The sequence below is a fragment of the Drosophila mojavensis genome, unplaced genomic scaffold (genome assembly GCF_018153725.1).
Source record: "Drosophila mojavensis isolate 15081-1352.22 unplaced genomic scaffold, ASM1815372v1 contig_19, whole genome shotgun sequence".
NCBI classification, from domain to species: domain Eukaryota; kingdom Metazoa; phylum Arthropoda; class Insecta; order Diptera; family Drosophilidae; genus Drosophila; species Drosophila mojavensis.
In genome coordinates, this window is record NW_025318726.1 from 6,278,596 (window position 1) to 6,294,602 (window position 16,007).

The window sequence follows — 16,007 nt, forward strand, 5'->3', positions numbered from 1 at the left end:
ACAAAAGTTATTATTTTACGGAAAATTTAATAAAAGGATAAACTTTTATTAGCAATTTTTTGTAAAAAAAATTATTTTTAATCATTATATTAATCGTTACGGTGCCTGATATAAACACTAAATCTGAAGTCTCTAGGTCTAAAAGTGATCAAACTAGGCTGGAAAAAGACAAAATCAATTTTTCGATTAGTCTCGATAAAAAAGTTATCGGATGAGTTATCGAAAAAATACGAAAACCTTCGTATGGTATACCCGAGTATGTAAGCTGAATTTCAAATCTCTAGCTCTAATAATTTCTGAGATATAGGCGTTAATACGGTCTGACGGACATGCGGACAGGGCTATATTGACTCAGCTCGTCATTCTGATCAAGAATATACATTATTTCCCATTTTGAATGGGTTCAGGTGCTTTTTTAGTATCTTCCCACTATATTGACTCAGCTCGTCAACCTGATCAAGAATATATATACTTTATTTTCCATTTTCAATGGGTTCAGGCGTTTTTTTTTAGTATCTTCCCACTTAAAACAATTTTGTATACCCTGAACCCATTTTCAATGGGAAATCAGGGTATAATGGTTTTGTTGATATGTATGTAACAGGCAGAAGGAGCCGTGGCCCCACAAAGTATATATATTCTTGATCAGGACGACGAGCTGAGTCGATTTGACCCTGTTCGTCTGTCTGTCCGTCCGTCTGTCCGACTGTCCATATGTATGATCGTGTCGATTTCAGAAGAGATAAGAGCAAGAGACTTCAAAATTTTTTTTTAAATGTCCGTATATACAGCGCGGATATCGAGATTATCACCAAAAATCGATAATCGTTATTTTTATCGATAAAAAACCTTATCAAAACTCCGTTATAAAATTATATCTCCTACATCATTAAAGCTAGTTTTCCAATTTTATATGGACACTTATATGCATTTTATACAATTTCGGATTTTGTTAAAATGTACCCCCAACCCCTAAATCAACCCCCTTTGAATTTCAACCAAAAATAGAACTGTTTCTTTACCCATAATCTATATCTATCTTATATATATATATATATATATATATAAAAGAGAGTTGTGTAAAAGTGTACCGAGACTTATAACTTGATATGTGCTGGACCAATTTTCATGGTTTTTGATTTGTTGGATTTGTCTCCGCCACGAGTAGGATAGTAGATCTTAAAAATACTGAAAAAAATTTTACGAATACTTGAAAAACGCGGTTTTTTCCCTAAAGATTCAAATTTCCATTGATACTCAGTAGGCTTGATAACAGTGACAGTTTTCGGTCCTGCTCTCATATTATACAATAGTATAGAAGTAAATAAACAAATGTAGTCAGTCAGTCTACGGCACAGCCTCAGGCGAACCTGACTATTCATAAAAAAAATCACATTTGATAAAAATATTACGCGTGCGTACAGAAGCTAAATATTTCGAAAGTTCAGGTATTTGTTTGTCTCAAACATAAATTTGTGTAAATTATTTATATTTATATTTCTCGATTGTTTTATGTGGTTTTGCGGTAGCAATTGCTTCTTCTGGAATAGCGGCCACATTGTTAGACGGACGCCGTACGGCTCACTCAGCGTTAAAATTGCCATTAAATCTTCAAGCTACTGAACAGCCGACATGTAACATTTCAAAGAACTCCGCAATGGCCAAAGTTTTAGTAGCATCAAAAATTATCATATGGGACGAATGCACAATGGCGCACAAACGCGCATTGGAAGCACTAGACCGAACATTAAAAGATCTGCGCAATGACTCGAGATGTTTTGGTGGTTCAATGATTTTATTATCTGGCGATTTCCGACAAACACTACCAGTAATTCCAGGATCTACTGCTGCCGACGAAATATCTGCTGATGATTTCTCGAAGCAATTGCTAAATATCGATAATGGCCGTATTCCTGTTGACAAATCGAGTGGCTTGATTTAATTTCCTCAAAATTTTTGCAATTTCGTCTCATCAAAAGATGAGCTTATCAACAAAGTATTTCCGAATATCATTGCTTTCCACAAATATACTAAATGGCTAAGTGATCGAGCAATTTTGGCGGCTAAAAATAAAGATGTGAATGACCTTAATTTTACAATTCAAAATAAAGTCGTTGGTACTCTGTATTCATTCAAATCTATCGACTGTGTAACAAACGAAGAAGAAGCCACTAATTATCCAACTGAATTTTTGAACTCCTTGGATGTGCCTGGTTTACCACCACACAATTTACAACTGAAGGTTGGCTCGGTAGTTATCTTATTCCTAGGATTTCTATGATCCCAACAGATATGCCCTTTGAGTTTAAAAGAATTCAGTTCGCGATTCGTCTTGCCTTCGCCATGACGATCAACAAAGACGATCAACAAGACGATCAACAAGACGATCAACAAGAGAGAGTTCTCAGTGAGAGTTAACAGACGTGTTTACTATTGTGCTCTTCAATTATTCTTGTTTTCTTAGTTAATTATTTTTATTAAATTTCACATAATTGCGGTTCGGTTGTATATAGCAAATATCTATATTATCCTGTGCAAGGTTTGATCCGTTGTTCACTGCGTTTTTAATAATTTGCTTTTTTAATTTGTGAAGCTTTGTGTGCAGTGTCGGTTCATTAGTTTCATTATTTGCATTTTTGCTTTAGTGTTTCTATTTGTTGGCGCTCTCCCCAGTTCACTCTTTCTAAGTTTGTGTGAGTGTGTGCATAAGTTGCTCTCTTGAATCTTTGATTTTTGTGGTGTGCAAGTATACTCTCTCGCTGAGGACTTTTGATCTGCTCCGTAACGGCTGTTTTTGTTGTTGACTCGCTCTCTCAACATATATTTTCGTTGCGCTCTGTAACGGCTGTTTGTTGTTGGACTCGCTCTCAACACATTTATACCTCTCTTTGTTGTGACATTTCTGTTTACATTCAGTAATTTTGTGATCTATCCCGATTGCCAATATGAGTTGCTGCAAAAAAGCTTGCACTTTCAGGCAAACAGTTGATTCTGCACAAGCGCAATTTATAAGTTGCTGGCTGTGTGATAACATGATGCATACTAAGTGTGCAGGTCTTACTGGGCGTGAATATGACAAGATTATGTCTACTACTAAAGCTGGTAGTGGAGGCATACGCTGGTCTTGTCCGATTTGTTTGGAAAAACAAATAAACTTTTCTAAAATGTATAGTGCTGTGAGGTCTCAGTTTTTAAAACTGAAGAAGATTTCTATGCAGTTGACCAGTGACATGGCTGCTGCTGAGGAAATCTTATATCAGTACGGCTTTGAAAGTCCTCTCTCTCAATTGGATACTCCTTTGTTGTCGGTAACTCCTTCTGTAATAGTACCGTCACCTAATTCGCTTGCTCCTCCCTCACCTTGCGCTTCTGTTTTGTCGTCGGCTCCCAATTCTCTAGATCCTCCTTCACCTTGTCCCATATCTGTTTCTCCTATTGAGGCTTCTATTGAAACTCAAGCCCCTGTCCCAAATTTGGATGCTACTTCTATTGTTGCTCAAACAATGAGTGTCAATAAGTCAGCCTCTCATAGCATTACCTTATCTGTTGTCTCTCCTAGAAAGCAAGTTTTCTTATCTAGGCTTTCATCTGACACTACCATTGAGGCAGTATCGGCTTTTATCTCAAATAAGATTCCGGTTAATGTTTTTATATCGAAGTTTAGTTTCGCGACACCGCGTGAAATTGCTTCGTTCAAAATCAATGTGCCTGTAGAACACTTTAAAACCCTTTGTGACCCTAATTTCTGGCCACCTCATGTAGTTGTTCATGAATTTAAACCCAAAAATCGTAACAGATCGATGCCTATTTCAGTAAATTTACCTTCGGTGCAATCTTCATCAAACGTTGTACCAAAAAACTAAATTACTTACAAACCTCTTCTCAGCTGTCCCTGATTTATCAAAATGTACGTGGCTTAAACTCAAAACTTAAAAGTCTTTTCTTGCATAGTTTCAGTGTACAATATGATATTATCGCTTTCACTGAAACATGGCTAAGTAGTAATATTCATAATAGTGAAATTCTTTCAAGTAATTTCACTATTTATAGACTCGACCGTTCGTCGCGCAGAGGTGGTGGGGTGTTAATTGCGGTTAAGTCCATTATCCACTCTGAATTGTTTACCTTTTCGTCCCTTTATGATGTGGAGATTATAGCGGTTAAATTAACTCTGCCATCGTGCTCATTATACATCACATGTTCTTATATCCCTCCCTCTTCTGATGTACAAGTTTATGCTCACCACATAAATTGTATTAAACAAGTTAATGAACATGTAAATGATAGAGATTGTCTTCTTGTGTTGGGTGATTTTAATATTCCGAACACTTCTTGGTCTTCAACTTGTAATGCAAATTACTTTATTCCGACAATTGATCACTATCTTTTTGATGAATTGTTTAACCTGTCTATGTTTCAGATGAACTCTATTTCAAACCATCTTAATCGCACTCTTGATCTTGTGTTTGTTAATCATGATTCGCTAATTAATGTCGCGAGATCAACTCCTTTCTCCTTACCTGAGGATATATATCATCCCACTTTAGAGGTTTTATTAACTATCGACAATCCTCCCTCTAATACTCCAATGCCTTCTAAACTTAGTCGCTGTTATCGTAAATGCAATTTCGTTTTGCTTAACGAACTAATTAATTCAACAGACTGGTCTATTTTATATGAGTCGGTTGATATTAATTTAGCATCATCGTTTTTTTATTCTACCTTAAACTCTATTCTGGATGTTTGTGTCCCTCTCCGCCGTATTTCGCCAGTTTCAAATAAGCCACCTTGGTTCACCAAAACTCTTTCGAACTTGAGAAACATTAAAACTAAATGTTTTAAAAATTACAAAAAGTCTGGTTCAAGTATTGACTGGTCCAAATATTCCATTGCCAAGTCAAACTTCAATCTTTTAAATTCTAGCTGTTATGAGAATTATCTTACACGTTGCAAACGTCAGTTTACTCGTGATCCCAAACAATTTTTCTCATTTGTAAACTCGAAGCGTAAATCCGCTGGTTTGCCGTCCTCATTTGTCCTTGGAGGTGAAAAAACATGCAATGATCAGGATTCCTCTGATCTATTTGCTGATTTTTTTCAATCCACTTATTCTTCTGCTGATCTCTACAGCAACTCATATCCTTATTCTCTTCCTGAATATGGATCTATAAATACTCCCAAAGTTACTGCATCCTCTCTGGCTGCAGCCATTAAGACATTGAAATCATCTTTCTCTCCTGGTGCTGATAATATTCCTAGTTGTGTGATTAAAGAGTGCAGTGTTTCTCTTCAGTCACAATTACTAAAATTGTTTAACTTGTCCTTGGATACTTCTGTGTTCCCTTCAATTTGGAAAGAATCTTTCATCATTCCCTTATATAAAAAAGGTGGAAGATCTGATATTTCCAATTATAGAGGCATCGCGAAATTATCTGCTATTCCGAAGTTATTTGAGAAAATCATAACATCGGCCTTGCAGCATTTTTGCAAATCGATTATTCAACCATCTCAACATGGTTTTGTTCAAAATCGATCTACGTCTTCTAATTTACTTGAGTTCACGTCGCTTGTTAATGACAGCTTTTCCAAAAAAATGCAAACCGATGTTATTTATACGGACTTCATTAAAGCATTTGACTCAGTACATCATTACATACTAATTCTTAAGCTTGAACGCTTAGGATTTTCACCCAGTCTTGTCTCTTGGATTTCATCCTATTTAACGGGTAGAACCCAAAGAGTCTTGCTGAGTACAGCTATGTCTAAACTTATCTTTGTTTCGTCTGGTGTACCTCAGGGTAGCCATTTGGGCCCATTGCTCTTTTCCCTTTTTATAAATGACCTTCCTAGTTGTATCTCGTATTCCACTATATTTATGTATGCTGATGATGTAAAACTTTGCCTTCCATACTCCAGGGCAAATGGACATCTTCACCTTCAAGATGACCTAAATGCATTTCAACTTTGGTGTGTGGCAAACCAGCTTGACCTAAATTGCTCAAAGTGTATGACAATGACCTTCAGTCGTACCGTTCCTCTAATTGTTGATTATAAAATTAGCAATAATTCCTTACGACGCATCTTTACAGTCAAAGATCTTGGTGTATTCTTTGACTGTAAACTTAACTTTAATCTTCATATTTCTACCATAATTAATGAAGCCAAAAGTGCGCTTGGCTTTATTAAACGTTGGTCTAAGGAATTTAAAGATCCTTTTATTACCAAGCGCTTATTTACTTCGCTTGTGCGTCCTATCCTAGAGTATTGTTCTGTCGTATGGTCTCCGCAACATAAACTGTATCAGGATCGTATCGAATCGGTCCAAAAACAGTTTCTTCTCTTTGCCTTAAGAGACCTTAGATGGGACAGTAATTTACGATTACCGTCTTATCATAGTAGGCTCCAGCTAATTGATCTTCCATCGCTAACCAATCGCAGAACAATTTTAGGAATTGTTTTTCTGCATAAATTGATTAGTGGTGATATTGATTCGTCCTCTTTGTTGGGTCGTCTAAATTTTTTGGTTCCGTCCCGAGCAACTAGACACTATCGTCCGCTTCATTTACCTGTGTGCACTAGGGATTATTCTTTGCACAGTGCGTTTCATGTTCTTTGTGTTAATTTTAATAAATATTATCACGTTTTTTCCTTAGAGCTCTCTCCTCCTAAAATAAAAAGTGTACTATCAGCTTATCTTAGGGAAATCACTCACAATGCCCAGGCATAAGCATTGGCATACGCTTTTGCTGCTAATGTTGTGTTAGTGATTTCTCAATTCTATTCTTATACTCTATTTTTGGCTTTTCCATTACTCTTTTCTTTTTATTATTTCTTATTCTTTTTATTAACTTTTCTTGCAACTTCTCTTATTACCGGCCTTTTTTCTTTTTCTATACTTTACCTCTTCTTATTTTATTCTTTTTTTTTTTTTTTATTATTGTTTTTTTTTAACTCCTTTTATTTATTTATTTATTTTATTTTTTTTTTTTTTTTATTATTATTATTATTTTTTATTTTTTATTATTATTTTAAGAATTATTTTAAGTATGCTAAATATTGTTTAATAACCTACATTTTAATATTTTATTTTTTTAAGTTTTCTTACTAACACTTTCTTTTCATAGCTTCAATAGTATCACTGACCATATTTGGCTGTGAGACGTGGGCATAGCCGGCCGGACTGGCAAATAAAATACCCCCATCGGGTTGGTGTTACTATTGAAATTATATCGTGTACTTTGTATAGGCTTTTTTAAATTAAAATTGACTCTCATTTTTGTCAATAGCTTTAAGAAAATAAATAAATAAATAAATAAATAAATCACAGGGCCAATCTTTGACTATTTGTGGCCTCTATCTAGAAAATGCGTGTTTTTCTCATGGTCAATTGTACGTGGCATGCTCACGTGTTGGCAAACCATCCGCATTATTTGTTCTTGCACCTGACCAATGAATGAAAATCCGATTATTAAATTAATCAGAGTGTATCCCAACCTGAACAACATAGCTTTAAACTATTTTTTACCTAAAAATAATGGATAGGGTAATGCAACGTTTGCCGAGCCAGCTGGTATATTTTATATAATTTGGTAACAATAAGTCTTAACTCTCTCGTCGGAATATGAATTCTGTGGGTGCTATTTTCGGGAAGCTAAAAGTGGTATCTGGATTATTTTTATACCCTGAACCCATTGAAAATGGGAAATCAGGGTATAATGGTTTTGTGAAAAGGTATGTAACGGGCAGAAAGAGCCATCGCAGACCCCATAAAGTATATATATTCTTGATCAGCACGACGAGCTGAGTCGATTTAGCTCTGTCCGTCTGTCCGTCCGTATGAGTGCGTCGATCTCAGAAGTTATAAGAGCTAGAGAGCTGAAATGCATACTCGTGTATACCATACGCAGTACGAGTCTGCTTTATTTTTTTCGATAACTCATCCGATAACTTTTTTATCGAGAATAATCGAAAAATGTATTTTGGTTTTTTCAGCCTAATTTGAATTGTTGGATACTGTTTGCTATTTTCTTAGATGTGATTTATCAAAAATTTTGCAGGTTTTTGTTTTGACTGTCACATTGCGGGTTTCTATCACTTCGACTTTAGTAAATATTTTTTTTCTTATTTAATTAAACCCCTAATATCTTCATTAACCATTTGTGTAAAATTTTCCAACCCTTGATAATTTATCCTAGAAGTTCTGTTGAAGTCTTTTTTTTTTTTTTTTTTTGTTTACAGTGTACTGAGGTGTTGTATCGGTCTAAATTTTACCGATATCCGTAATGTGAATATGTCAACATGTATTATTTCGCATGGATGTGCTGATACCGGTGTAGGTTATCATATTTTTGCATTTTACAAGCTTGACAGGATGAGCTCCATAATTTGATTTGATAACTCATTTTGATAAAATAAAATTTTTCCAAAATCTGTAACTTTACTTCTTTTGGACAGCGGTGCGCTCTATTGTAGATAAACGAATGAAGCGACTCAGTTGTGATAACTTCGAGTGTTCTTCACAGAATGTTCTCTGTGCTTTATTCATTAAAAGTCTTAGCCTAAATACATAAAGTTTATATAAAGAGTATTGTCGCTAAAAGCAGCGGCAGAACGGGAGTATATTTTATATATATATATATATTTTTATACCCTGAACCCATTGAAAATCGGAAATCAGGGTATAATGGTTTTGTTAAAAGTATGTAACAGGCAGAAGGAGGCGTGGCAGACCCCACAAAGTATATATATTCTTGATCAGGGCGACGAGCTAAGTCGATTTGGCCCTGTCCGTCTGTCTGTCCGTCCGTCCGTCCGTATGTATGAACGCGTCGATTTCAGATATAAGAGCTAGAGACTTGAAATTTTTTGTCCTAGGTCCGTGTATATTACGCGCATATCAAGTTTTTCTTTATATATCGATAACTACTCCCGATATTTTATTATCGATCAAAAACCTTATCGAAAGCTAGTTATTTAATTATATCTCCTACACCTTTAGAGCTAGAGCTTGCAAATTTTAAATGTAGACTTATATGTATTTTATATAATTTCGATTTTTGTTGTCTCGACTAGAGTCTTCTTGTTTTCTTTTTTGTTTTTATATCTTTGTATGCTATGTTGTATCTTAAAACAAAATATTTTGGTTTTCACATGTATATATAATATTTTTTTCCTTTTTTATCTATATACACTGCGCTTCATCAGGTTAGCGCCCCCCTTACACTCATTTTCTTTTACGTTTTTCTCTTTGCCTATTGCACGCAACTTCTTGGTTTTTTTTTGTTTCATTGTCATCATATGAGATGTCCCTCATACAAAAAAAAAAAAAAAAACAAGTAAGAAGACTCTAGTCGAGACTGCTGGACTAGGAGATACCCTGAACCCTCTAATCTGATATTCTAATCAGTCTGCACTTATTTTCGACAGACATACATACACACGCACGTATTAGAACGCGCTCTGCTATCTGCGCAGTAAGCAGCGACTGCGCTTGGGCTGCGCTGCAGTGTGGGCAACATTATAAGAATTTATTTGTTGAATACTTTAATTTCTAGACGTACAATCTTAATGAAACTTTAAGAGCGTAATCATATGGTGAAAATGTATGTACATTCCAAAGCACACGTCTCTAGTACCTGAAATACGCCTATTACAAAGGTGAGGGTGAGGGGGTGGATATAAGGGTGGGGGGTAAATTTTGATAAAAACCGAAATTATATAAAATACATATAAGTCTACATTTAAAATTTGGAAGTTCTAGCTCTAAGGGTGTAGGAGATATAATTAAATAACTAGCTTTCGATAAGGTTTTTGATCGATAATAAAATATCGGGAGTAGTTATCGATATATAAAGAAAAACTTGATATGCGCGTAATATACACGGACCTAGGACAAAAAATTTCAAGTCTCTAGCTCTTATATCTGAAATCGACGCGTTCATACATACGGACGGACGGACGGACGGACGGACGGACGGACAGACAGACGGACAGGGCCAAATCGACTCCGGTCGTCGCCCTGATCAAGAATATATATACTTTGTGGGGTCTGCCACGCCTCCTTCTGCCTGTTACATACTTTTAACAAAACCATTATACCCTGATTTCCCATTTTCAATGGGTTCAGGGTATAAAAAGCGCCAGTGAAAACCCGTTATGTTTTATTTTCTATTCTTCTCTATTTTCGCAAAAAATGTGTGCACTTATTTTGCGTCATCAGATTAGCGCCCCCAAATGCAATTGAAATTATCTTGCTTATTTTGGCAATTACACTCACCAAATTTTTTGTGAAACTCAAAGTATTCAATATACACTGCGCGTCATCAGGTTAGCGCCCCCCTTTACACTCAACCTCAAAGCTAAATAAAATCTAAACCAGCAGAGCTCCATCTTTGAAATTTTTTTACATTATACTTCATTTATTTCTCTTTAAAATACAAAAAGAATGGCTACTGTAACAATAAGGATTATTTTTTAATAATTTTTTTTTTTTTTTAAATGTACAAAAAACATGTAACAAAAATTTGGTCATCAGATTAGCGCCCCCTGCGCTAAATTCAATTTATTTAAGTTAATGACCAAAAATAACACCTGTATTTTAAGCTATTATTATTTTTAAGTAATATTAGTAGTGCGTAGTGCCGTTTTTTGTTTGAAATTACTTCAAAAATTCGATTAGGAGTGGAATTATAAAGTTGTTCAATATTATTCAAGGATATGGTTGACCAAGCGTGTTCAGTACCTTCGATCAACTCTATCTTTGCACAATAATGCTTTTCGGACTCATATACTTTCCTGATCAACCATTCCCAGACGTTTTCAATGATATTAAGGTTGAGTGAATATGGTGGCCACTCCATGAGATCAATTTTTTGGCCCTGAATCCAGGACTTCAGGGATTAGGATTTGGATTTGGAGCATTATCATGTTGGGAAATTTATTGCCGGTTTTCAGACAGGTTATAGAAATGCGGAACAGCAGTTTTAAACACGATGTTATAGTCCTATGCGTTCATGCGCGATGTCAAAAATTGAAGCTTACAAGCGCTGTAGTAAGATATTGCACCCTACATCAATGCCACACCACCCCCCCGCTGCAACGGCTTGGAAACCGTTCCAAATAATGTTCTTCTATGCGTAGGTCATGGATATAATAAATTTTGTCATCAGCTCCTTCCAAATTCCATTTTTCTCATCAGAAAAGGCAACATGCTGCCATTGGATAGACCACGTCATGTTCGCCCGGCCAAAATTAATGCGTATTTCTTTTCTCAGCATATCGACTGGTGTCTTTTTTTTTACATTCTGTTTCTTTAGGTAATTAACTTTTTTTATTGCTCTTTGGACCGTTGATAAGCTCGTCTTAACACCGATTTTATCCCTAATCTTGGTGGTCGATTCATGGGAATTCGAAGCTTCCCGAACTAATGCTCTTCTATTTCCTTCTGAAATCACTTGATTATTGCCGCGTATATAGTTTTTTCCATAGTTTTCCCTATTTGTAAGAAAATTGCCACTTAGTTTTGTGTTTTTTCCTGATTTTCAGCAATTTTCTTGTGGCATAGTCTAGATTCAAAGTATGCCTCAATCTTTGATTTTCAACCAAAGATAAAACTGTTTCTTTACCCATACTATAAATATATTGAATACTTTAAGCTTCACAAAAAATTTGGTGAGTGTAATTGCCAAAATAAGCAAGATAATTACAATTGCATTTGGGGCGCTAATCTGATGACGCAAAATAAGTGCGCACATTTTTTGCGAAAATACAGAAGAATAGAAAATAAAACATAACGGGTTTTCACTCGCGGTTTTTTTTTTTTGGTATGAGAGACATCTCATATGATGATAATGAAATAAAAAAAAACCAAGAAGTTGCGTGCAATAGGCAAAGAGAAAAACGTATAAAAAAATGAGTGTAAGGGGGGGGCGCTAACCTGATGACGCGAAGTGTATTTATACTAGGTGGCCCGGCAAACGTTGCATTGCCCTATCCATTATTTCTAGGTAAAAAATTGTTGAAAGCTATGTTGTTCAGGTTGGGATACACTCTGATTTATTTATTAATCGGATTTTCATTCAAGCACCTTGTGGTAAACGACATTCTTCGTTTTTTGGTCAGGTGCAAGAACAAATAATGCGGATGGTTTGCCAACACGTGAGCATGCCACGTACAATTGACCATGAGAAAAACACACATTTTCTAGATTGAGGTCACAAATAGTCAAAGATTGGCCCTGTGATTTATTGATCGTAAAAATTGTATTTTAGAACCCCTAATAGGTTTACGACTCTTAAAGCTGCTCTCTACTAAATTAAGAGTGATAACTTTTTTTGTGTACTAAAAGCAAACAGAATAAAATGTATATAAAGTTAAAATGAAAACAATGATTGATTTTACCATTCAATGGATTAATCATTTTGATATTAAAGTGATGCCCAGTACTGCGTCGTGTAAGCACAATATCGCGTGCTTCCAAGCTTTCACCAACAATCAGGATTGCCACTTCATCGATTGTTAGAGCTTTAAATGTGCGCTCATGTGTTCCAGGTGGTCTTTTATCTGCTTTTATTACTACTTTATAGTCATCTCTTGGCATGCACTCTAAAGCAGTCTTGAACAGCATGACCAATGCATGATGTTCGTGAAGCATTTGCTGCAAATCTTGGAGAATTGCTCTTTTCATAGCTGTGTTGATTTCTTGACGTCGATCAAGTTGTTCTTCCAGATTGCCCATGAAGTATATTTGCAAGAATTTGTGCTGTGCATCTTCAATAGGTTGTAATGAGCCAATGCGATGGCAAATCTGGCCTTGAATCTTTAAATTCAAAGCCATAGTTATAGTTAGATTTACAAACACTTTTTACAGAAATCTAACAAACTACATTATTCCAATTTTTTTATTTTTATTTTTTTACAATCATAGAAAATAAAATTTTTAACGTAAATTACCTTAAATGTCGGATTATATCCGTCTCCAATAATTTCCGCCCCAAATGAAGTCAATTGGAAACAGGCATTTTTGTTTTGTTTTGAGTGTTCGCTAGAAAATGTCGTGATTCTAGTGTTTCGCCATAAAGCAGGGAACGCAATGGCTCTGGTGGCGGGACCACTATTGGCAATGTCACTTACCACTAAGGCAGCACAAACCGGGCGTTTCACCAGAAAACTTCAATGCGCCACAATGCTGGTAAACAACGTCCATTGGACCAATGCAAACTAAACGATTCAAGCTGTAGTCAATGGTGCAATCATATCGAAACGCTGCTCGATTCAAATCAATCCTTGAACCATTTCTTATTGCCGTTTCACGGGCTGCCTCTCTTTGAGAAGCAAAAATTAGGGCCCCTCTTTGCTGGGTACTGGGCGATTTCTCGTTCTTCGTCAGATAATTGACACGCGATATTCCGATGCCTAATTGCATTATGGGTCCGCCGGGAAAGATTAGATTTTCTAGGACGCGGCATTTTTATCAATAGTAACACTGAATATGCCCTCGCACAAAACCACATAAAACAATCGAGAAATATAAATATAAATAATTTACACAAATTTATGTTTGAGACAAACAAATATCTGAACTTTCGAAATATTTAGCTTCTGTACGCACGCGTAATATTTTTATCAAATGTGCTTTTTTTTATGAATAGTCAGGTTCGCCTGAGGCTGTGCCGTAGACTGACTGACTTCATTTGTTTATTTACTTCTATACTATTGTATAATATGAGAGCAGGACCGAAAACTATCACTGTTATCAAGCCTACTGAGTATCAATGTGTAGCAGGCTACTAGCCTATGTATACTGTAGCTGGTTACTAGCCTATGTTATATTAGATTTAAGCACTGACCAAAGAACACATAGATGAGACATGTAGAACAAACTTTTTCACCACCGAAAAAATGTGCATTAGGGACTACTCAACTTCGTAGTTGCTCGGCTCCGTCTCTTACGGCTCGAGCAGTGAAAATACAACACTACAAAGTCAGTTCGTTGCGAGCGCTGAAACGAGACATTACGATGTATCGCCGCTATGTCTTATTTTATTTTTTCTTACCTTCTCTTTCTGTTTCTCTATGCTCTCTCACATATACATACGTATGTATATGTATGTACAGATGTGCAGACACAATCCAGCAGCGCACAAAAATTAAATTTTGTTCGCGACGATCCTATTTTCCCTTCTGAGTGAAGGGAATACTGAACTCTTAAATGCCCTTGTCGTGCTCATGCAAAATGTTTAGATTTTTATTATAATAAGTTTTTGCTTACATGCGCTTGTGTGCCTGTGTACGAATATTGCCTTGGTGCCTGTGGAATGATGTGAGTATATACATATGTATGTAAGTATTTGCACAATACGTACATACATAAATCTTGTCGTGTGTCTGCCACGGGCTTTTAATTGTCATCGGATCAGCTTTGCTATGAGAGTGCTAAACGACCTTTTATTATCACTTCCTATTCTACCTATTCTTTAATTATTTGCAATTTACGTTTATTTAAAATGTTAATTTTACCAACGATCTCATCAGTTTGCCATTTACAATTTTTTCTAATTAAAATTAAAACAAACTGATTAAGAATAAATTTCCTATGCTGAAAGCAAGGATGAGAGGGGGAACACCATTCATTATCTAAAGATGATTTTGCTGTAGCGTGCATGCAGTACAGAACAATTTTCTCTTTAATGCGAGCGATGTATGGTTTCTTTTCGAAAATTTTCCTAAATGTTTCGAAATGCAGTTTTATCAAATTGTAAAAATGGTCAGAAGGGGCCTTCAATTTAAGATATCTATTTATGTAATGAAAATTTTTATTGAGTATCAAATACTCAAAAGAACACTGCATTTCGTCTGAGGACGTTAGAAGATTTGTACAAACTTCGCATTCAGTGTTTTACAACAGTTTGTGCAGAAGATACCCAGCAAAATATCGCAATGCATTTTCATTAAAATCATTTTGAATATTGGCAATGGTTGTATCTAATGACAATTCTATTTCTACATCATCATCTAAAGGTTCAATATCTGATGGAGTGCGACATGAATTACATTGTTCATGAAAAACAGATAATTGGGAACCGCTATCTTTTATGATATTGGCCAACATTAAATCTTCATCTGGAATACAATTTCCAGATACAGAAGTTGATGTCAATATTTTCATGGATAGCATTTTAGATATTATTGTATTGAACTCGAATACTGTTGGATTACTATTTGTTCCTCCCCGACATCTAATCAAATAAAATAAATTCTCCAACGGGTCCTGATTTAATTTGGATGTGGCAACAAAGAATAAATCATTGTTGTTATTCCAAATATCTTCCGCCAAAGCAATTACCGATGAGATTGTTATCAGCATCCCATCAATGCAATATACTGTATGAGGATAATGCAGATTTTGGAAATAATCACGCATTTCCTGAAGGTACTCATGGACATTATTATTCTGCCTAAGGGCACATCTATAAGGATGTCAAATATAACATGACTATTTAAGCAATCAAAAAGGTTATTAATTTCATCTATAAATATTGCCGTTGCAACTGCACTGTCTTTGCAATCGGCAAACCCACCTGTTTCGACAACAGTGCGTATCGCAGCAGCTACACTGTGGCTAAAGATTTGTGTTGCTAATTTCACTTTCATTTTTTCAAAGCAATTCGGACTGACATGCTTTAAGGTTAATTTCGGACATAAACGTGTTAAATTCTTGGTCTCAGTTTCATAAAATTTTCTAATTATTCCCCATGAAACTGTACCTTCTGGTGTTGAAATATTCTTCTTTAAAAGAATATTTCGAAGGGATTTAACTAGATGCGGTGCATCAAATATGGCAAAAAATTTTTCACCATTAACCTCAAAGCTATGATTATTTAAATCAATACCTCATCTATTAAACACTGCTCTATTATTGGATCCCTGATCGCAAACAACGGCTTTGACATTGAGCCCTAATGCTTGCGACAGTCCAATATTTTCTTCAAATTTTTTTTTTAGGTCAG

General features: G+C 35.5%; 1 protein-coding gene across 8 annotated transcripts in view; it reads left to right on the forward strand.

Moving 5' to 3' along the window:
• Positions 1–16,007, forward strand: part of LOC6571991 (autophagy-related protein 2 homolog A) — a 208,070-nt gene that overhangs the window by 126,485 nt on the left and 65,578 nt on the right. The window lies entirely within an intron of this gene.